This window comes from Lepidochelys kempii, chromosome 7, assembly GCF_965140285.1.
Source record: "Lepidochelys kempii isolate rLepKem1 chromosome 7, rLepKem1.hap1, whole genome shotgun sequence".
Classification (NCBI taxonomy): Eukaryota; Metazoa; Chordata; order Testudines; family Cheloniidae; genus Lepidochelys; species Lepidochelys kempii.
Genome location: NC_136386.1, coordinates 67,252,796 through 67,276,267, shown reverse-complemented (window position 1 = coordinate 67,276,267; position 23,472 = coordinate 67,252,796). Strand labels below are relative to the sequence as shown.

At 43.1% G+C, this 23,472-nt stretch overlaps 1 long non-coding RNA gene across 1 annotated transcript in view; it reads left to right on the top strand.

Moving 5' to 3' along the window:
• LOC140914712 (uncharacterized) overlaps positions 1-17,850 on the top strand; it is a 29,147-nt gene extending 11,297 nt beyond the window's left edge. Inside the window, exon 3 of the long non-coding RNA XR_012159964.2 lies at positions 13,583-17,850. This is a non-coding gene — a long non-coding RNA (uncharacterized LOC140914712). The remainder of the gene's footprint in view (positions 1-13,582) is intronic.
• The last annotated feature ends 5,622 nt before the right edge of the window (positions 17,851-23,472 follow it).

Sequence of the window (23,472 nt, the reverse complement as noted above, 5' to 3'; positions counted from 1 at the left end):
CACTATCACTTGTAAGCTGAGCTAACTCATCATGGAATTACTGAGACACAACAAACATGGCACCCCTCACTGTCTTTTTTCTTTAAAACAGAGAATAACTTTAAAAACCTCATCAGAAGAATTCTGTTGGGTGATCCAGTTACAACAGTTGCCCCTGAAATGCTGAAAACTCTGTTGGGGCATAGATGGAAAGCCAGTCACACCTTAACAAGGTGTCTTTGGTATTAGTGATAAAAGTGAGTTTGCTGGAAGCTGGAAACCAAGGCGGTAGCATGCAACATGGTACAAAGTGAAGTGCTGAGCCACAACCTATAATTCTACCTATCCAAGTTTTAATGACCAGTGAATGACTGTTCTTTAACACTGTGTCCTCTTTACCCACTGATGCAGGAGATTTTAGAGAGGCAGAAATATACTTTAGTGCATCCAACAAAGGAATTTCTTTCAATCTTGTTCTAGTACAAAAGGAGTCACTTTCATCCTTTTGTTTCTTGTCCAAGAAGTGTTTGCTGCTAAATTAGGTAAAAGAGGACAAAGTAGATGATGTATTATCCTCTCCCTGAATTTGTTGATCTATCTATATATTTTAATATACTGTGATTAAGAAACTTGACACAGGAAATCTGTGTTCTATTCCCACCTCTGCCATAAACCTCCTGTGTGACCTTGGGCACATCACTTAATCTCCGTCTCAGAATAGGGATAATGCTTCCTTTCCTCCATCCTTCTCCTGCCTTGTCTATTAACATTATAAACTCTTTAGGACAGCAGCTGTCTCTCTACATGGCAGCTGAAAGCGTGCTTCCTAGCTCGGGTAGAAAGACGCACGCTTGCTCTGCCCAAGCTAGCACACCAGAAGTAGTGATGTAGCTTGGGATAACACAGACAGCAATTTGGGCTAACCGTCTGAATACAGACACATCCAGATCCCATGGGTACATATGCAGGCAGCTAGCCCAAGCCACTGCTCATGCTAGTCCTGGCTCCACAGCTAATTTTAGCATGCTAGTTCGAGCAGAGCTAGCAACTGTCTGTCTACACACACTAGGAAGCCTGCTTCCAGCTGCAGTGTTAAACGCACCCTCTGCGTACACCACAGCACGTGTAGCACCTGGAATAGTGGGGCGCCTGGTTTCTACTGCAATGCAAATAAATATAGTTCATCTTATGGACCAAAAAGTCCCTTTCTTTGGCATTACTAAAAATAACTGATAACACACGTATCTGAAACCCCCTTTTACTTTTGTTTATAAGTAAACCCCTTTTTACCTATATCTTTATGTTCTGACAGACCGCAAATGGGGGACAAAGTCCCCAAAACAGAACTCCTAAGAAACATCAGAGGGCAGAAAGCTTGAAATTATCCAGAATCAATTTCTGCGATATTGAAATAAACAAATTTCTTCAGCCTCAATTTAATAAGTCAGCATTTCTGCTGTCACTGTTGGCAGTAATGAGAGAAAGAGACAGCAGCAATCTATGGAAAGGAGGTAAATCTGGATCTAAAATTAAGGAATTTCCCTAACAAACAGTTGAACTGCTTAGTTTGTTACAATAATAAATGTATTGCTATAACTGAACTGAAGAAGTGGGGAGCCCCCTGGTGGTCAGAAGTATTGATTTATTCAAGTGCATAATCTCCCACTGTAAGGCAAAATTCTGCCCACATCTGTGCACTGCAGATTGCAGCATGGATTTCTCTTGTACATCCTCACTCACGACCCATGCAGAGTTGCCTTTGACATTAAGGAGTTTTGCACATAGAGCCAGGGCAGAATGTGCAATACAAAGACACGGTCAAATCAGATGCAATGAGAATTTACACTTCCCTGAGGCCACGTCTATACGTACAGCACTGGAGCAGCTCAGTGCACCGATACAGCTGCACCGCATGCTGAAGACATTCTTTGCCAATGGGAGAGAGCTCTCTCATCAGCATAAGAAAAAACACCCCCGGCAAGTGGCAGACACTATGTCAGCAGGAGAAGCTCTCCCGCCAACAGAGCACTGAGCACACAAGCACTTATAATGGTGTAACTTATGTCACTCAGATGGATGCATTATTTACACCCCCTGAGTGACATAAATTAAGACAGCATAAACTGTAGTATAGACCTAGCCTAAAAATTCGCCTCTCCCTTCTTCCCCATCATACTCAGCCAATTCTGGAAAAGTTACAAATGGCCTCAAACACAGCATTTTCTATATTTCAGCCTTCAGCCCAGCTCTAAAGCCTGCATACTTGAGAAGGGCTCTTCGGCCACTTTGAGTATAGAAATCCCCTTACTCTCTCTGCATTGGGTATTAGGATTCCTGACAAAGGCATAGATTGTACAGATGCTGTGTGTCCCTGAATAGGAAACCTGGGTTCCATTCCAAGCTCTTCCACTGGCCTGCTGGGTGTCCTTTGGGCAAATCACTTAACCTCTCTGTATGTCAGTGTCCCCATCTGTAAAATGGGGATAATGATACTTACCTCCTTTGTCAAGGGCTTTGAGATCTACTGATGAAAATCCTATAGATAAGAGCTAGGCATAACATTATATATCTATATTAGGGCCTCTGTGAAATGAGTTTGGTGGTTCTCAGAATAGTTCCCAGTGTCCACAAAAACTAGTCTCAGAAGGCCTCCTTAGCAGACACAGTAGAGTGGCTCCAGCTCAGGGTTAGTATGTATTGGTATGGCAGAGACGGGGAAGCTTACACTGCTGCTGCCTGGGCTAGATCTGTACCGGTTATAAATAAACACTTCCACCAGCTTTGCAATCCTTTTCATCTACCAGTTTTAATAAGCACTAGGCTCCTAACATTTTCTAAATAAATGAATGTTTAGGAGGATGTAATTATACACACACACACATTAGATACTACAGATCTAAATATATATAAGGGTGACAATTTTTGAAAAGTGCAGCTCTAGCTAAAACTGTTACATAGATACTGCTAGAAAAATATTTAGATGTTTCTGTTTAAATAATGAGCAGCGAGGGACCCTGCTTGCAGATTGATAGTTTACTCTTTGCTTTGTCTTGCTTGGAGAAAACTGTCTGCTCCAAAAGCAAGAGCAGAAGGGGATAGGGAACAAGAACTGAAAGATCAAGTAAAGGAAAATCTGTCCCCTAGAACATTTTGTTTGAGGTTAAGCCTGGTTTGCAAGTTCAGCAGCATGTTCAGGATCACAACTGTCAGAGTCTGGAGAGGACTGTATGTGTGCGTGGGTGTATGTGTGCGTGTACGCATGGACACATGCTTGCATGCAGGGGTGGGGTCATGTAGCCATTTGGAACTAAAGAGAAACAAAAAACGTCTGAAAAACCCACGAGATGGTGAAATTCATTTCCACTTAGATTTCTTTACTGCTTTTTAAAAACAGGATAGTTCAACGCCCAAACATATGACCCCTCGGCCCTGTCAGGAGGTGACCCAGGGTTGACAACTGTCTTCATCCCTATGCATAGAGCATGGAACAAAACAACAAAAAGTACTTGGGTAAAAAGTTAAAGATAAAACATTTGTGACTAAGGTAAATATGTCAGCTTATTGGATTGAGAGTCTGCAGCTTTAGAATTAGTTAACTGCAGACTGCAGTTGGTTGTTTTAGATCTTAGCAGTGTTAACTAAATTACTGTTATTTGACAAAGTCAAAGTAGAAGCACAAAGAAGACACAAATGGGATTTATTCATTTTGCAGTTATGCATGGATCTGCCAACAGAGGGAGTCCTTTAACTATCTAGTATAGTTCTGGACAAAATTATTATTAAAGGCTTAAAACAACACAAGCTGTGTCCCTACTGTGCTACTACCATGGCAGTAATAGCAAAAAAGGTTTGTGAAATAATGTCACATCACAGTATTTATTAGAATAACAAACCAGGGGGTAATATCAGCCATCCAATCACTTCAAGGGGACTGCGGAATTCAGTTGGTCATTTGTCATTATAACAATTATATCTAGGGAAACAACTTTAAAATAGCTGAGAGAATAATCACTTTTATACCCATTTTAGAGAATTATGCCAGATAGCTAAAAGGCTCTTCTCTCTGTTGGCCAACACATACCCAAGACTCGTTTGGGTTCTTTCCGGATGCTATAATTTGATCTCGTCCAACAGCTACAATTCAGTTAAACCACCTCACAGGGCAGGCTGTTGTGAGGCTTAGTTCATTAATGTTTGCAAAGCACATTGTGATCCTAATATGGAAGGTGTTCTCTGCACCTAAAAACATATTGCTCTACAGTTCTCATGTCATGATACAAGCTAAACTCACATTGACTTCACTGGGAAATTTGCCTATGCAGAGATTCTGGGATCATACTCTAAATGATTCATTGTGTTTCTGTATTAAAACCACCGTAGCAATGGACAGACCAATTCTGATAAAGTAAGAGCCAACTCTAAACTGAAATCAAGCTCAAACTAAACCTTTGAGAATCTAAAAATATCTGTTCACCTTTCCACTCTTGAAAGAGAGCAGCTCTTCACTTCCTGGTCTGTGTCTGTATGAGCTTCAGTGGAAACAAGTACACAACATTGTGTGCACACACAAACATGTTTCCAGTCCAGTTTTTGCAAGTCTGGCTATTTTGGATCAGCGTTCAAACTTTTAGATGCTTAAAGATAAACTGAAACACTGAAGCTTTTGGTGTTTCACTTAGCACCATCATCCCCATGTTTAATTGAAAGGCTGCCAGAAATATTCTTCCCACAGGTAGATACAGAAAGAAACCCATGCACAAATCCAAGTCTATCAAAGGAATATATGATTATCAGTCTCTCTCTGAATATTTAGCACATTGCTGTCTAACTAGTGGGATTTATAGTTGTGTTATGTGGGATTTCCAAGTTTTAAGAGGTTTCTCTCTCTATTTCCAGTCCATTTAAGAAGAATGACTAATGATAGAACTCAAATGATCACCGGAGCTTAACTTTGGAGTTCCAAACCACAGATTTCCCCCCAAATTCCAGCACAATAACAATCAAGAATTTGACAGAATTTCTTACAAGATTTCAGTGGCTCTTCCTACCTGCTTATGATTTCTAGTCCATCCCTCTCTCCAGGCCCTCGGTTATTCAGTGTTTTGTCCAGTCTGGATTGAAACAACACAGATGATGGGCTACCACCACTTTACAAAACAAAGACTGATTTTCCCCTGTCTTGTACCTTTTGACGACATTTAGGGCCTGATCCAGAAGTCAGTGAATTCAGTGGAAACACTTTCATTGCCTTCAACGGGCTTTAGCTCTTTCCTTCACACCAGTGCAGATAGAGCGTAACATGTATTTTGATGTGGTAGCATTTCTACACTAACTGTGTGCTGGTATATGTCACACAGGCATAAGACAGCAGTGAATCTGGCCCAATGGTTCGATATAGGACAATTTTCTAACCATTTGAATAGTTAAGTACTAGAACAGGCTTCCAACAGATGTTGCAGAATCCCTGTCATCGTTTTTAGGAACAGATTGGTCAAACACCTGTCAGAGACGGTCTAGGTTTACTTGGTCCTGTCTCAGCACAGGAGGATGGACTAAATGACCTCTAAAGGTCCTTTCCAGCATTACGTTTCTCTCATTCTATTTCTGCATCATCTAGATTCTAGAAGCATGCAGTGCTGGGAAATTTCTAGTATAGAGTCTCAATGTTCCTTTGTTCAGTTTCTTCTCTTTGCTCCTTGTTCAGACCAGTTTGAATTGCTCTGAATTAGTCCTCTCCCTCCCTGGTGTTTATGTCTTTTAGGACAGTTGTCCTATTTGCCAGTATATAGACAGATGAAAATTAAAAGGAAAAAGACACAGACAGACCTAACTTAATTCACAATTCACTGAAAAAGCCAGTTCATTTACACAATGAAAGTTAACAGGCCTATGATGTTGCCTGTTTTTTCTGTTTTTATCTGTTTATTTCCTTTTTAAATGCCCTCAGGTACTAGTTGTTTGCATGCTGTTATTTGCTGCTTTGCTTTTATATAGAAGCTTTTTCTTTTCAAATCAGTATGATGCAGGCAAGGAAAGGTTTAAACTTCCATAGGCAACTTGTATGTTTTGATTCCATTGATGAGTTTCAGATGGATGTGTGCTTTCCTAGAGTGCAGGATATTTAGCTCTAGAGCTTCCTCTGGGGCTCACACTATCACACGTTTCCTGTTTTGTACATGATACAATGAGCTTTTTCAAAGACACAGTTGTATGAGTGGAGTTAGGAATTCATGCTGTCACTTGAGATGCGTAGATGAGAAGAAAACACTGGGCCTGATTCACCACTCTGCTACTCCTGTAGTTACTCAGTGTAAACCGGGAGCCTGGTGAATCAAACGTATTGATCTCTAATGAGACTAAGAACCGGATCCGAGTTCACAGCTGAAAGGGGCTGAATTCAAACACTAAATTTGAAAACATTGGTCACTTCGAGCTTCAGATTTGGATTGCAGATCTCTAGGTTTGGAGTGTCTGCGTCTGGGGTTTTGGCCTCAATCATTTTACAGGCAAGCAGCCGAACTCTGATCTCAGTTACACCACAGTAAATTCACAGCATCCCTCAAAGTTGATGACATGGGGGCCATATTCAGACCTAGTGCAAGCACGTGCATGTCCATTGAAGTCAACTGAGAAGCAGCATGGTCTACTGGATGGTACTAGACTGGGATTTAGAGCACGTGGGTTCAAGTCCCAGATCCTGCCACTTCCTTGCTGTGTGACCTTAGGCTAGCTAGTTAATTCTAGTTACCTCTGCTCTTCCTCCCACCCTTGTCTATTTAGATGGAAAACTGTTTGGGGCAGGGGTAGCCTCCTACGACAGGTCTGTATAGCGTCTAACACAATGGGAGCCTGATCTCAGTTGGTGCTTCTATGCATTGTACCCAAATGTGAAATAGTTATGGGTGAGGACAAAGTCACAAAGTTCAGCCACCAGGTTTGCCGTGACATTATCAGGGATACTATTCCTGATGGCTTGTAGTCCATCTTTGTGTGGAACGTTGGTGTAGAGGGCTTCTACATCCATAGTGGCCAGGATGGTGTTTTCAGGAAGATCACCGATGGATTGTAGTTTCCGCAGGAAGTCAGTGGTGTCTTGAAGATAGTTGAGAGTGCTGGTAGTGTAGGGCCTGAGGAGGGAGTCTACATAGCCAGACAATCCTGCTGTCAGGGTGCCAATGCCTGAGATGATGAGGTGTCCAGGATTTCCAGGTTTATGGATCTTGGGTAGTAGATAGAATACCCCAGGTCAGGGTTCCAGGGGTGTGTCTGTGTGGATTTGTTCTTGTGCTTTTTCAGGGAGTTTCTTGAGCAAACGGTGTAGTTTCTTTTGGTAACCCTCAGTGGGATCAGAGGGTAATGGCTTGTAGAAAGTGGTGTTGGAGAGCTGCCTAGCAGCCTCTTGTTCATATTCCGACCTATTCATGATGACGACAGCACCTCCTTTGTCAGCCTTTTTGATTATGATGTCAGAGTTGTTTCTGAGGCTGTGGATGGCATTGTGTTCTGCACGGCTGAGGTTGTGGGGCAAGTGATGCTGCTTTTCCACAATTTCAGCCCCTGCACGTCAGTGGAAGCACTCTATGTAGAAGTCCAGTCTGCTGTCTCGACTTTCAGGAGGAGTCCACCCAGAATCCTTCTTTTTGTAGTCTTGGTAGGAAGGTCTCTGTGGGTTAGTATGTTGTTCAGAGGTGTGTTGGAAATATTCCTTGAGTCGGAGACGTCGAAAATAGGATTCTAGGTCACCACAGAACTGTATCATATTCGTGGGGATGGAGGGGCAGCCACACTATCAGAGGCTCGTTCACCTGCACATCTACCAATGTGATATATGCCATCAAGTGCCAGCAATGCCCCTCTGCCATGTACATTGGCCAAACCGGACAGTCTCTACATAAAAGAATAAATGGACACAAATCAGACGTCAAGAATTATAACGTTCAAAAACCAGTCGGAGAACACTTCAATCTGTTTGGTCACTCGATTACAGACCTAAAAGTGGCAATTCTTCAACAAAAAAACTTCAAAAACAGACTCCAACGAGAGACTGCTGAATTGGAATTAATTTGCAAACTGGATACAATTAACTTCGGCTTGAATAGAGACTGGGAGTGGATGGGTCATTACACAAAGTAAAACTATTTCCCCCCCCACACCCCCCACTGTTCCTCAGACATTCTTGTCAACTGCTGGAAATGGCCCACCTTGATTATCACTACAAAAGGTTCCCCCTCTTTCCCCCCCCCTCTCCTGCTGGTAATAGCTCACCTTAAGTGATCACTCTCGTTACAGTGTTTGGTAACACCCATTGTTTCATGTTCTCTATGTATATAAATCTCCCCACTGTATTTTCCACTGAATGCATCCGATGAAGTGAGCTGTAACTCACGAAAGCTTATACTCAAATAAATTGGTTAGTCTCTAAGGTGCCACAAGTACTCCTTTTCTTTTTAGCAATGTAGCTCACAAGTCTAGAAAGGTGAGGTCATTGTGTGAAATGCACAAAAAGCCAGTGGATCACTAGAAGAAGTGGTAAGAAAAATAGCAATGAGAAACAAGTATTTTGTATCTATTCCTATCAGAATGTGGGGGGTTTTAAAGCCCATTGGGCCAGCTGAGAAGTCTGGCAGCAGTGCAGTGAACCACCATAGATATCAGAGGCATATAAATCAGCCTACCATCACTGAAGTTAGTGGAGCTAGACTGAATTACATCAGTTTATGATCTGGGCCAGAGCTCACATCTGTTGGGGCAGCAGGTGCTGGAATCACTGTTTGAAGGGTAAATGTTTGGGCTCTGGGAGCACATTAGCACTGCTCCCTCTGATCACGTTGGGGAGCATCCAAGAGTTGACAATGAGCAATCTGAAATTCTCCATCTGTCCCTTTGTGCGATAAGCAGAGTTTCACACATATTTAAAGGTTCCGTGATGGGACACTGGATCACCATGCAGCACCAGGATCAGATGATCCAAAATTCCCAGTAAAATCAGTGGAATATGAGTGCACCAGAAAGGCAGGATCATGCGCAAAATGAAAAACCTTATTAACTGAAGCTAAAATCTAAAATCTAAAAAAGCCCTTTCTGAAGGAAAATACATGCAGTACCTATGAAAGAACACCAGGAGGAGATTAAAAACCCCTTCATTTATAGGCAGCTGAAGACCTGGATATTTGGCAAGCTGTGAATACCAGCTACTCAGTAAATTAGGTCAAAGGATATTCTCTCATAGTGTGGTCTTTACTGCACTATAAACTAGGAGCAAGATCTATTCTGCAAGGGAATAAGAAACTGCAAGGCACACATTTATGGGCGTTCTACAACCAGGGAGGGTGAGTTTAGGAAAAGCTGCATGGGAAGCAGTGCATGGTTCTGAAATACAGTGCACTCCGAGCTCATCATGTGGAAGCTTAATAAAATAAATAAATAAATAAATAAATAAATAAATAGGAATTCCCACAATTCTTGCTTGAGCGGAGATTGGACTGGCCATTGGATATGGAACCTTTCATCTCTAGGTCCCCGTGTGAATCCAGCTTTGGCATGGACCACGAACCCATCTCACACACCACCAAGCAGCAGTCAGGCACACATTGATCTCAGCTCTGATCCTGAAATGGCTCCGGACAGATGTACCCATGAATGGGACTCTGTGAGGGTGCAGAATCTGCCTAAACAGTGCTCAACGTAGAATCCTACATCTGTTTTTTTTGCCTGACAGCAGTTCGGTGATGTGAAAGAGCTGATAGATGTCTGCTGGGGACCGGTCTGAGTCTATCTGGCAAAAGTTAGTCATCTCAGCAGAGAAGCTGCAGACCAGTGTGCCATGGGGACTTCATTACCATCTTACACCAATACTGCCATTGCTTGTGTGCTCTTTGTTTAGGGCAGAGGGCTTCATTTGCCAAGGTCTGTGCAGTACTGTATAGTTAACTTCCTGTCCTTGCTATGTAATAAGAAAATATACCACACCAGTGGAATTCTCTCTTTCATATCAAAGTGCTCTCACAAGGAAAGACAACACAATTACAGAAGGTGTCAGAGTAGCAGCCGTGTTAGTCTGTATTCGCAAAAAGAAAAGGAGTACTTGTAGTACCTTAGAGACTAACAAATTTATTTGAGCATAAACTTTCGTGAGCTACAGCTCACTTCATCGGATGCATTCAGAGGATGCATCCGGTGAAGTGAGCTGTAGCTCACGAAAGCTTATGCTCAAATAAATTTGTTAGTCTCTAAGGTGCCACAAGTAATCCTTTTCTTTTTACAATTACAGAAGTTAGAGATGGGGGAAAAACATTCTAAATCTCTTAGTCCTACTCCTTGCCAGTGCAAGATAGTTCCTTTTTGTACATTTTTATGTGCTACAGCCAGTCAAATGATTTGTCCAAGAAGGAAGTTCCACCACTTCCACATTCTACAACCGAATATCAAGTTCACTGTCAGTGTAGCTTGATATTTAGTGTAAAATATTACACTAAATTTTATTACACATTGGTCTGCAGCTTCTCTGCTGAGATGACTAAATTTTGCCAGATAGACTCAGACCGGTCCCCAGCAGACATCTATCAGCTCTTTCACATCACCGAACTGCTGTCAGGCAAAAAAACAGATGTAGGATTCTACGCTGAGCACTGCATAGGCAGATTCTGCACCCTCACAGAGTCCCATTCATGGGTACATCTGCTCGGAGCCATTTCAGGATCAGAGCTGAGATCAATTTGTGTGCCTGACTGCCGTTTGGTGGTGTGAGAGATGGGTTCGTGGTCCATGCTACAGCTGGATTCACACGGGGACCTAGAGATGAAAGGTTCCATATCTGATGGCCAGTCCTGTCTCTACTCAAGCAAGAATTGTGGGAATACCTATTTTTCCTTTTTTTTTTTTTTTTTTAAAATTAAGCTCCCACATGATGAGCTCGGAGCACACTGTATTTCAGAACCATGCCCTGCTTCCCATGCAGCTTTTCCTAAACTCACCCTCCCTGGCTGTAGAATGCCCATAAATGTGTGCCTTGCAGTTTCTCATTCCCTTGCAGAATAGATCTTGCTCCTAGTTTATAGTGCAGTAAAGAACACACTATGAGAGAATACCCTTTGCTTCCCATTATTCTTCATTATGCTGCCCTAAACAATGCCCTCTCTCATTGATGTTTACACTCTTCAAATATTTGCAGGCTGTTACCATGAACCCTCTGCACTTTAGTTATTGCTTAGTCAAGATATACATATTTATTTAGCCGTTTAAGGGCTTGAACCTTCTGGTATTCTATATGAGACTTTCCCAGTGACTTCAGGGGGAACTGTGCACCCAAGAACATCTGTAGTAATGGGCCTTTAATCTTTCCTCAGAAGACAATCCCTCTAGCGTTCTACTCATTTTAATGCTCTTCTCTGGACACCCTCTAGCTTATCTCTATTCTTCTGGCAATTAGGTGTCCCAAATTGAATACAGCATGCCAGTGGCTCTCAACCTTTCCAGACTACTGTACCCCTTTCAGGAGTCTGATTTGTCTTGTGTACCCCAAATTTTACATCCCTAAAAAACTACTTGCTTACAAACCAGACATAAAGATATAAAAGCATCCCAGCACACTATTACTGAAAAATTGCTTATTTTCTCTTTTTACCATATAATTATAAAATAAATTAGAATTAAATATTGTACTTACATTTCAGTATATAGTACACAGAGCAGTATATACAAAACATTGTCTGTATGAAATTTTAGTTTGTACTGACTTTGCTAGTGCTTTTTACATAGCTTGTTGTAAAACTAGGCAAATAGCTAGATGAGTTTATGTACTCCCTGGAAGACCTCTGTGTACTCCCAGGGATACGTGTACCCCCAATTGAGAACCATGTAGTATGCCACTTGTGGTCACACCAGAATTATGTTAATTCCTTCCTCCATTAGTATAACACTTCTACACACACAGCCCAAAATTGTATTGGCCTTTTTTGATATCATAATGCTTAGCAAATTAAAATCTAGTCTGCAGTCTGATATTACCCACAGTGTCTCTTCAGATTTCTAAGCTTCTCCTTCCCATAGAATATTTGCCTTTCAGATTCCGCCTCTCCCCCTTCCCCCGCAGCTGTTGTAGTTGCAATTATCCATATCAAATATCATTTTATTATTCCCTGCTCATACTACTAATCGCAGCGGATCTCTTATTTCTCAGCCCTCCATGGTATTTTCAACTTACTCCAAATTTAGTATGAATTGTAAATTTTGTTAACATGCTTTTTACTCCTCCTTCTATAGTGCCTCAATAACGTTATTTATTTCCATTCTACAAGTCAGAAGTTTGTCTATATTCTCACGATTTAAAAAACAGAAAAATGTTTGCTCAGTGTTTGCTCCCACTGTTACTTGCATGTGAAATCTATTATTTTAAATCCTGAGCTTAACTTCCCCATTATTTTACAGCTGTTTGAAGCTTATCACTGAACTTCTGCATTCGGAGTTGTAATAGCTTTAAAAAGCATTTACTTACTGTCTGTGTCACATTCGATTCTCACTTCTAATTAAACTATCAGAAATGGAAGAGTTAAGCAACTCTGTTCTTAAGTCTTTTTAATCAGGAAATGTGGGGAAAATATACACGGGCAACAGCAGTGCAAACCAGTCTTTTGATATGCGATACCAATGGGAGTTAGCTATATAAGAGCTCGATAAGAATATTGTATTAAAAACACTAGCATTTATATGGCCAAATCATGCATGCAAATTAAGCACTGATTTCACTGAGTCAAAGGACCAGGTAAGGGCTGCAGGACTGGGCTCATAGTATTTAGGAATGCAATTCCAGATTGTTTCAAATACAGTTTTATCTTGTGAAATCTGCTTATAGCTCCAGCCAGGAGAGGCCTAGTGAAATAGTAGATCTCCCCTTGAGACAGCCCTTTTACAGTCCTCATGTGGAAATAGGATATGTAGGGGGTGGAGGTAGGGGGGAATTAAGCACAAGGGAATGCATGTTAAGAAGTCTATTGTGGAATAGAACGAGAGAAAATAACAGCTAATACTACAATGTAATTTATTTTGCTTCATGGGAGTTTGACCTGGAATCACAAAAAGCAGAGGGAGTGAACATTAAGGTCTTTATCTTTTGTACCTTTCTTTGTAAAAACAAAGCATCTATCTATTTATAATTTTAAGTATTACTGAATGAGAGAGAGAAAATGAGGGCAACAAGTCATAGGAAAGCCATAGGGATTTGGGGTGGGATTTTGAGCATTGGTCCAACTCTGCTCTCACTGAAGTCAATGAAGGACTTAACCCTTACTAAGTGAGCATTTAAAGTCCCACTAAGTCCCAATCCTGCAAACACTTATGGTCGAGTCAAGAGTAATTTTACCCACGTGAGTAGTTCCATGAGCACTGAGCATTCCATTCAGTGGGACTAATCACACATGTGTTTGCTTTTAGAACTGGGGCTTCGTAGTGTCCGGCAGAAAAATCTCAACAGTTTGAGATCTCAACAGATGAAATCTCAAATTTCATACCAGAATAATTTTAGGGTCTTGCAGTCAATTATTAGCGTATTGTAGATAAGCCCAGAGCAGAGTGGAAATAGTAGGAAGACCTCTCTCTCTGTTTTCAGATAGCTGCGAGAAGACTCCTGACCAGATGGGTAAGAGAGGGTTCTGAACCCCTGGATCCCACAGATTTAAAGGGACTGGAGCATGAAGAGACCATACCATGTGGATTTCTACAAGGCTTGTGTTGGATGAGACAAAAGTTATTCTCCTTCTCCCATAAGATGCACCCAGACAAGTAAGGAGAACACTGCCTTCTAACGCAGCTGGGACAAAGAACCACAGCTGCCAGGGACAGGGAAAGTTGCCAAGGAAAGGGAAGAATTAAGCAAAGAGCAAAGTGTAACCATTTTATCAACAAAGTCCTTAGGGTAGGGAAAGGAAAACCTATGTGTGAATCCAATCTCAGTACACAGAACAGTTCAGAGATAGGGGAGGGTCAGGGATTTCAACAACGGCACAGTGTAAGGTTTAGAACAGGAAGTGAAGGGAAGAGATCACATTACCAGCCTTTAGAAACGCATGGTTTTCATTTAAGGCCCAGCTGGATAGTAAAACAATCCCCTAATTCTCTTTAAACTATCAAGCAGGATTAAAATTGTAATATATAAATGGGACCAACTAATATGATTCATATTGTGCCATCCAAACAAGCCTCTCTCGAGTATTCTAGCTGCCCTCCTCCTTGCTGTTCTCTCACCTAGGATCCTGTCCTGTCTCACTGTGGAAGTAACCTGTGCAGGAGATCGAGTTCTTTACTCACTGGGTAAAGTGCCATGAACCCCTATAAGCTAACATACAAACATTAAATAACAGAATCAGTCAGACAAATACTAGGTTATGGTGTTTTGATAAACATGGTTATAGAAATATCAGATTGCTGAAGCTTGCACATGAAACTAACACACACTATTGTGGTGATGTTCAGTTTTAACAGTATCACTCAGAATTCCCCCCTTCCCCCCCCCCCCCCCGTTTCTAAATCCCAGATGGGTGGGGAAACTCAAAAGGCATCACAGACTCACCATTTCCAGACACCTCTGCAGAAATGAATCTGACTTTAGAAAGGGTAGGGTTGGAAGAAATTTCCTCCAGATCAGATTGGCAGAGACACTGGGGTATGTTTGCCTTCTTCTGCAGCAGGGAGTACAAGTCACTTGCTCATTTAAATTAAAGTAAATGGTTGATTCTCTGTAACTTCAAGTTTTTAAACCACAATTTGAGGACTTCAGTAACTCAGCCAGAGGTCAGGGGTCTATTACAGGAGTGGGTGGGTGAGGTTCTGCGGCCTGCAATATACAGGAGATCAGACTAAATGATCATGATGGTCCCTTCCGGCCTTAAAGTCTATGAGGGCAAGTATTAATCTCTTTGCCCCATAACCCCTCGCCCTTTTTCTTTAATATCGTCAGGGTTTGTGCATATGTGTTTTTAAACAGAGCATGGGGGGTGGGAGGGAAGAATAATGTTGTGGAAATTTCTTTCGATTGTTTCTACTCTCCGCTTGTGTAAGCAGGACTGACTTCACCAAGAAGCTACACCCATAATTCCCAAACAACATGTTCAAGTAATCTCCCCACACCGTTCCTTAAAATACCCTGGAAACCCACCTGTTCTGTGGCACATTTCAGCTATAATGGCCACATGACACTCACTGTTCTGTTCTTGGTTTGTACTGTATTTTATTATTGCTGCCTTTCCTTCCCAAAGTTCTCCAGGGCAAGGACTGAGCCCTGAAGCAACCCAGCTCCCTGCCCCACCAACCTCTCTCTACTATATAAATAAAATTACATTGTCTGCTTTGGGACCCAGAAGCTGTATGGAGCAAGCCCACTGGAATTTGCACGGACTAGTAGGTTGATGCTATTGAATTCTATGATATGAATGCAATCACCCCACCTGCCTTAAAGGGACACTGATTTTCAGAATGATCAGAGGTGAACATAGATGTTTAGTGTTAAGGGATCAACCTTACCTGGGTTTTATTTCTTTAGGATATTTAGTGGGACATAGCTAAATGTTGGGAAATGGGGATATTAAGTATTTACAGAAGTTCCTTACCCACTTATAAGGATTTATTTTTTTATTCATATACAGATCCATTTTTTTTGTAAAGTTCACACACTTCTTTGGATTTGCAAAACACCTAAAGATTGTGTCCACACAACAGAGGGCCTCATACGTGCAAAGGCACACACAGCTCTCATGCTTTTAAGATATGGGTTAGAAGCATACGAGGTGCTTTAGAAATAAGCCACTCAAACCAAAATAAGAGCAGAGGTGTAGAAGAGTGGAGTTACTGAAGCTGCACCCCCTTGTCGTTCTCCTTGGCTAGCACCCCGTCAACAGCTGGTCTGCCTTTTCTCCTGACCAGGTCACGCTTGAGTCCCATCCCTTCTGGGGAACTCCAGTCCCAAGTCTATATAAAATAAAATTTCAGTCTGTTCAGCAATCCCCAAGAAGACCCACAACATCTTCAATGTAGACCACTCAAAGAAATCTCAGTTCAAGTATTTCTCATCTCACTCAGCTCCCAATACTTTGCTGAATCCTGTTTCGGGGTTGCCATGGCAAGAACTGCTCACCTCCCATCATCATGGTACTTCCTCAGTCTCAGCTCCATTCTGAGCCCTCTTTCAGGGCCGAGGCAGGGAGAATCACCACCTCCTGTAGCCTTGGCCTTTTTAGCTCTCCCTTCCAAGGGTTTTCCCTGCCTCTTGTGGCCTCCCATGACACCCTCTGCTTCCCAGGTTTCCTTTCCAGGCCCCCCTCCTTCCTCAGGGCTTCTTGCTGGAGCTCAGTCTATACCTGCAAAGTTCTTTCCTGATCTTATTTCAGAGCACTGCCCCCTAGGGCTTTCTCCCTGGGATCTCATTTCCTCATGGGTTGCCACAGGAGCCAAATCCTTCCTGAAGCTCCTTTCCCAGTCCTGAAGACTTCAGTCCAAACACCCTTAGACTTTACCCTTGCTGCCTTTTGGGGTTTACGGCCTACTCCTGGCTCAGGACAATGCACCTTTTGCCTTTCCCTAGCTGCCCAGGCTTCCTCCCTACTCTAGTTCTGGCTCCAAGCCTCCCAGGCTTCTGTCAGCCTTTAGCCCAGAAGAGGAAACTCCCAGTTACCTTTACCTGGGTCTCCTCTCTGGCTTTTCCCAGCTGTCCTGTGCACCTTCCTTTATCACGGCCCAGCTCCTCCCGTGCTGGGTTTGATCACCAGTTATGCCTAACACGTGACCTATTTGGACCTAGTGTTAAGCAGGGTGAGGTTTACACTGGTGTTTGCACCGGTATAACTCAGTTTAAAAACTGATTTAAGTTAAGCTGTGCACATTTTTAATGTAAACAAAGCCACAACAGGGGTCTCAAGACACTACGATAATTGAGAATATAGGCCCAAACACCTTTCCTAGCCCCATAGATAGAAACTGGTTGTATGATTGTAATAAGAGTTTTTTGTGATGTGTAATATAGTGTATTTACCATAAATTATGTGCACACATGTCTACATGGTATTTAATGTAAACATGAGAGCTCTCATATGCAACCTACAACTGAACCTCAAGTTTTCTATTTCAGTGTGGAGGAACACATCCTCCTAACAGCATGATCCTGTTTTAGCCCGCGGAGTATGTGGTATGTAAATGAAGAAGGGAAGTGGAAATGACATCAGTGTATTTGCACATTCAGTTGACTTAGCCCACCTCCCACTTGCCACATGCTGCATGGAAGAATATAAAAACGTACAATAGCTCGCACTGAACTCTATGTGGCAGTAATGTACCCGTTCAGTCTGCACAGCTCAGGCCCAGAATTGTAGACAGGGAATACACACCATTAAAAGGCAAGGTAAGTATGTGGGAGGGGTACAGATAGCGAAGTATTAGGACTGAGCCCCACCAGTTGTTTGAAAGCAAGAACCCAATAAACTACAGTTTACCATCCTTTCTAGGAAATTGTAACCACTCTCTTCTGCATTCAGTCTGGCAGTAACTGCCCTTCACTTTTTCTGACTCTGTATTCATGCCGGGAAACAATAGTACAGTCTTAAAATCTACTTATATTTTGAGGTCATCCTGCCTAGCTTTGAAGGAGCTGTTGGAACTGAGTTCTACAATTTTCCATCCTAAGACACCCGATAGCTACACTAAAAATAGCCATGGACCAGTTCCTCTGTTACAACCTGCCTCCTAGCAGGCATCATGTTTATCATAGTTTAGGATCCACTTGGGCCCTCAAGCAGGGCACCCTGGACTGTGAATGACCACTCACACCCTCAAACTGCAATAGTGTTATTCTCAGTGTGCACTTTAAAACAGGGTGACCAATGCAGTGCTCCTAGCCAAGAGATGTGTCTGTTCTTCTGCCTCAAGTGTATATGATTTACAACATTCTCTGACCAAATGGAGGGGGATGCAACTCAAGCAGGGAGGGAGGGAGTGCGAAGAACATCTTAGCATCATTTGCACAGCTGTGGTGTCATTCCTCCTCCTCCCCAGTCCACAGCTTCCAGAATTCGTATTCCAACCAGTGAAATACACAAGGAGATTTACAGATGTCCTCCTGTGATTTGTTATGTGCTGGCGGTTAGAACAGTCAGACAAAAGGCTGTTCTGTAAACATCTATGAGACAATTTATGGAGCTTTTGAGGGCTAGTCTTCCATTGATGCATGGAGGGCTTACATGGATAACCCCCACTCAGGCTATTGGAAGGCACAGATTGCGATTCCCTCATGGGTACATTAATGGGAGAAAAGACCCCTTTGTATTCACTCCGTGGGTGTTAGAAGCAGCAATTCCTGCTTCTGACATAGGAACATTTCTAGACAAGTCTCATTTTACATTTTCATTTCATCTGTACCAAGTACTTGAATCTTGAGTGTAAGGGGAATTAAAGAGAGAGAACAAACAAAAACACAGTTTTACTGCTTATCGTGATCTCATCCCAATGGAGGCTTCACCATATACTTGTAACCCTTCTGTCAGGTGGTGTCACCAGCAAGAAGGGTTGGGTTCAATATCTAGGGGTTCCTATTAGCATTACAAAACATACTCAATTAGAACCCCCACCCAGGAATCTGGGGAAACGAAGCACCACCCCGAATGCCTCCAAGAGGCAATACTTAGCCCATCACAAGCACGGAGTCTGCTGAGGAAACACAGCATTCATTTAGGAAAACACTGCAAGCAAGATTCAAAAGCATACCAACAATAAGTAAACACCCTCCCTGCAGTATCTTGGGCAGTAGTTCTTTGCTGCAGCTTCCCACCTTGCAGTGGGAAAGTCCAGGGGACAAATGACTTTTGAACACACCACTCCCCTTTTCACTCTACTGCGCACCACACACAGGTTGGTTGTCCTAGGTCAGCTAAATCCAAGGGTCCAGGGGTGCCTTCAAGTGCGTTCTCCTCCCACCCCTGAGGCAGTAGTCAAGTGAAGTCTCAACTTGCTACTGTCACTACTGTCCCTCTGCTCACCGCTGCCTTTAGCTGCAATGCCATGTTCTGAGATTTCACCACCTAGCCCAGTCCTTAGTGATTTCAGCTCTTAGAACCTCGCCACTGCTGCCTTTCTCAGCAACACTGTCCCCACACCAAATCTAAGGCTCAGCCCCCTAAAACAGCCTATCAGTGATTTCAGCTCTAGTCATCACGAAGAAGAAACAACCTGACCTGAGGAAGAGCTCTTTGTAACCTCAAAAGCTTGTCTCTCTCACCAAGAGAAGTTGGTTCCAATAAAAGATATTACCTCACCCACCTTGTCTCTAATATACTGGGACCAACATGCCTACAACAATGCTGCATACAAGAAGAAATAAGGATTCTCAATTGAGTCTGATCAGCTCTATCCTTTAAAAATTGGAGGAGAAGGATCAAATGACATCCAGGGCCCTTTAAACAGAATCCAGTGCCAAGTAGGAATGCCTGTCCGCACCCTCTCTCACTTGGGTTTGGCATCACTACCTCATGCTTAGTGAGTGAGGTTGTAGTTGGGATGGCCTGCTCAGTGAGGGTATATTAAGTACAGTTCTGCTTCTCTTTAGTCATTCAACAAAGATAATAAAGTTTCACCACTACTGCCCTCAAGACTTAAGTGAATTTTAACTCCAAACAACCAAAACTGATCACTTTGGCAAAACAGGTATGTCTGCAGACCAAGTAAGCAAAGTAGGTGTGTCTATGCAAATATGGTCTGCTTCAGGGGGCTTTTCCCTCAGTTCATCAGCAGATGGCAGGAAGGAGTTCATTCAGACCACAGGCTTACATACCCTATGCCATTCTGATATAAAGGTCTCCCTTCCTCTAAGAAACTGAAGACAGGAACTTACTGGGCACAAAACTTAGGTATTGTTCATCCAACATTTTCTTCCTTATCTGATCGTGCTCCACCACGGTTACAAACATTTTGTCTCCCTTCCTGTTTTTGTAAGATGAAATACCCGGAGCAAACTTATCTTAGTTTTTTTTTTAATGTTTCTTCATTACTTTACGACCCCCATATGGCTATAAGGTATTAATGCAAATGGCTGGAGGCTAGGTTCAAATTAGTTGCTTAGTACCTCCAATCTAGACCCTCATTCAGGTAATACTGGAGGGATAAGATTGGACACATGAAATTACAGGGATGGAATGGGTTTTTGTGACAGGATGAGTGAGGAAAACCACCAGATTAAAAGGCTTTCACCTATCGAGTGGGCTCCCACTAGACGGTCCTTTATTTGAATCAGGCAGTTACTCTGGAAAGGGTTAACATGAAATATGGAGGATTAGTAAAAGGCAAATAAAAAAAATATAATTACACATGCTCATGTCTAACCAACCAGGTGCACTGAACCAAATTCAGAGCTGAGTTACAGCTGTTCTCTGTTTGAAAGCAGAAGACAGTGCTCCTTCTGGAAGGAGCACTTACTCCCCAATCCATAATCCTTTGCCTGTTGTAGGAGTGGCTGGATGAAAGGATATCCTGCAGTGGACTGTGATGAGGGACAGTTTCAATACAGCTTTATGGTGGTGGGATAATGGGACATAACTGTGGGCTGAAATGCCCACTTCTCTCCCCTTGGCAGTACAAGAATGTATTTGGCTCCCTTCCTACTAGCAGACTACCCATGGGGTATAACTTCCCAACATTGCTGTGATTTCTGGAAGGAAGAAAAGGCAAACAGAAATTCCCTGCCAAGCAGCCTGGTCATGCCACAGTTTTCCATGCATTTCAAGCATCAAGAGTCATAGGGGTTACATTGTACTGTTCTCTCTGTGGCGGAGTAGGGTGTAAGCCAGTGCTAAATCTGGTCTTCTATTTGTCTGACTATCAGGACTGATAACTCTGTGGTAACCTGGCACCAGAAACCTAAGACTCCACAGGCACAATACAGTTTAAGCTGAGCATCTCTCATTCCAATCAAATACTTGGTGAAACTCCCAGAGACAGTGCAGTCATCGCAGAAGAGAATTTCTTGCTTGGGGCCTGCAGAAAACAGTGCAGTGTGACCCACAGGACTGTGACTCCTCGAAGGCTAGGACGCCTCTCGCCTACCATCTTTTCTCAGGCACAGAGCAACAGTAGGCAGCTTTGTGTAGTGATTGGGGGTGGGGAGACATGAAAATAAGGTTACATGAGAGCACCAGGGAGAAATAAGCCAATCAATTTACTGGTCATACACTAGATCATTATGAAATGTAATACGCAACCAAGTATGGAGAAGGGAATGGTGTGGGCAGTGCATGGCAGGGGCATGCTGGAAATTGAGAGTGGATCATTAGTAAACAGAATCATATCTGTCATCATCTTCCTTTAAGGTGTAGAATGTCACTTCTATACCCCCTGAACCTCACAACAAGTGGCTTTGAACCTGAGGTGGGGGAAGTTCACCCATGTATGTTAGGTTGATTAAGAGTTGCCTTGATTCTGTATAAACATGATGAGCACAAAGTTAACAATTACATGCATTTAAATACCATTCATCTTCCTATTTTTCCATAGGACTCTGGCAAATGTCCTGCCTTATTAGATAATGTTTGACTTTGAGCTGACATCACGCAGTAGTTCTGTCTCTGGAGTTGGGATTGAGGGGGTAGGGCTAGAGAGATTGGGAATGAAGGTACATGGAGGAGGACACAAGGTTAAATTAAGGTTCTTGTGCCTTACACTGAAATAAAGAAAGATTTTTTTGGGGTGGTTCGGGGTTTTCTTTTGGGGGGGGGGAGGAGGGAAGTTAGGAGGGAGGGTTCTTGATATAGCTCTCCTACTACAGCAATTTCCAATCTCTCTCCACCCACTACAAACTCTTATAAATAAAAGGGAACACTGAGGCTCAAAGATTATGCAAAGTTACACATTTAGAAACAAGGAGTGCAGGCCACACCTACAGAATGGGGGACAGTATCCTGGACAGCAGTAGCTCTAAAAAGGAATTTGGGGTCACGGTAGACAAGAGACTCAGCATGAGCTCCCAGTGCAATGCTGTGGCAAACAACGGCTAATGTGATCTTTTGATGTATAAAGAGAGTAGTGAGTAGGATGGTTATTTTACATCTATATACAACATCAGTGAGACCAATACCAGTATACTGCATTACTTTGTTCTGTTCACATTTTAAAAAGGAAAAATTGAAGATTTTTTTTTCTTTTTTAAAAACCTGTTGAAAAATAGGAGAGGTTGCAGAAAAGAGCCACAAAAATGATTTAAAGGCTGGAGACAATGTCTTACGTGAGAGACTTAAAGAGCTCAGTCTGTTTGATCCAAAAGAAGATTGAGAGGTGACTTGATTACAGTGTCCAAATACCTTCATGAAGAGGAAATACTGGATAGTAAAGGACTCCTTAATTTAGTGGAGAAAGGCATAACAAGAACCAATGGCTAGACGCTGAAGAGAGACAAATACAAAAGAGAAATAAGGGAGAAATTAACAACATTAAGGGTGATTAACTGCTGGAACAAGCTACTGAGAGAAATGATAGATGATCCATCTCTTGTTGTCTTCACATCAAGACTGGATGCCTCTTTGAAAGACATGCTTTAGCCAAACACAAGTTGGGCTCAACACAGGGGTACCTTGGGTGAAACTCAATGGCCTATGTTTTACATGACAATGATGTAATTGTCCCTTCTAGCCTTATACTGTACGAAGAATTAGATTCTCAGCACGGTATTCTGGAGTGAAGGTTCTGATTGAAGCTTCTACCACAGGGGTGGGAAAACTACGACCCGCAGGCCGCATCCAGCCCATCAGACCTTTTAATCCGGCCCTTGAGCTCCCGCTAGAGAATGGGGTTGGGAGCTTTCCCTGCTCTGGTGCTCCAGCCAGGGAGTGCGGTTGGGGGCTTGCCTTGCTCTGCTTGTGCAGCAGCTCCGCGCCGCTCCCAGGAGCAGGGGCAGCCAGAGGGTGCTGCACACTGCCCCCACCCCAAGCACCAGCTCCGCAGTTCCCACTGGCCAGGAACTGCAGCCAGTGGGAGCTGTCAAGTCGGTGCCTGCGGATGGGGCAGGAGCCGCTTCAGGTAAGGGCTGCCCGGATCCTGCACCCCCGAGCCTCCCCGCCCCTCCGCGCCCCAACCGCCTGCCCCAGCCCCGATAGCCTTCCAAACCCTTTGATCCCAGCCCAGAGGACCCTCCTGCACCCCAAACTCCTCATCCTCAGTCCCACCCTAGAGTCTGCACCCCCAGCCGGAGCCCTCATCCTTCCTCTGTGCCCCAATCCCCTGCCCCAGCTGGCCCTCCATATAATTGCCATACTAAGAGGTGGCCCTCAGGCCAAAAAGTTTGCCCACCCTGTTCTACCACATATCATCCAATGAGGTATCCAACTGGTTTTAGTTTGGTATTTAAGACCACCCTAAATGAGGTTTGTGATGCTGGCAGACCAGATGCCAGCACATGCGGGGGCCCCTAGACATCACTGAACAATGACAAATGCATAGCTGAAAACCAGTCTGTCTCACCAGTGTGTTCGTATT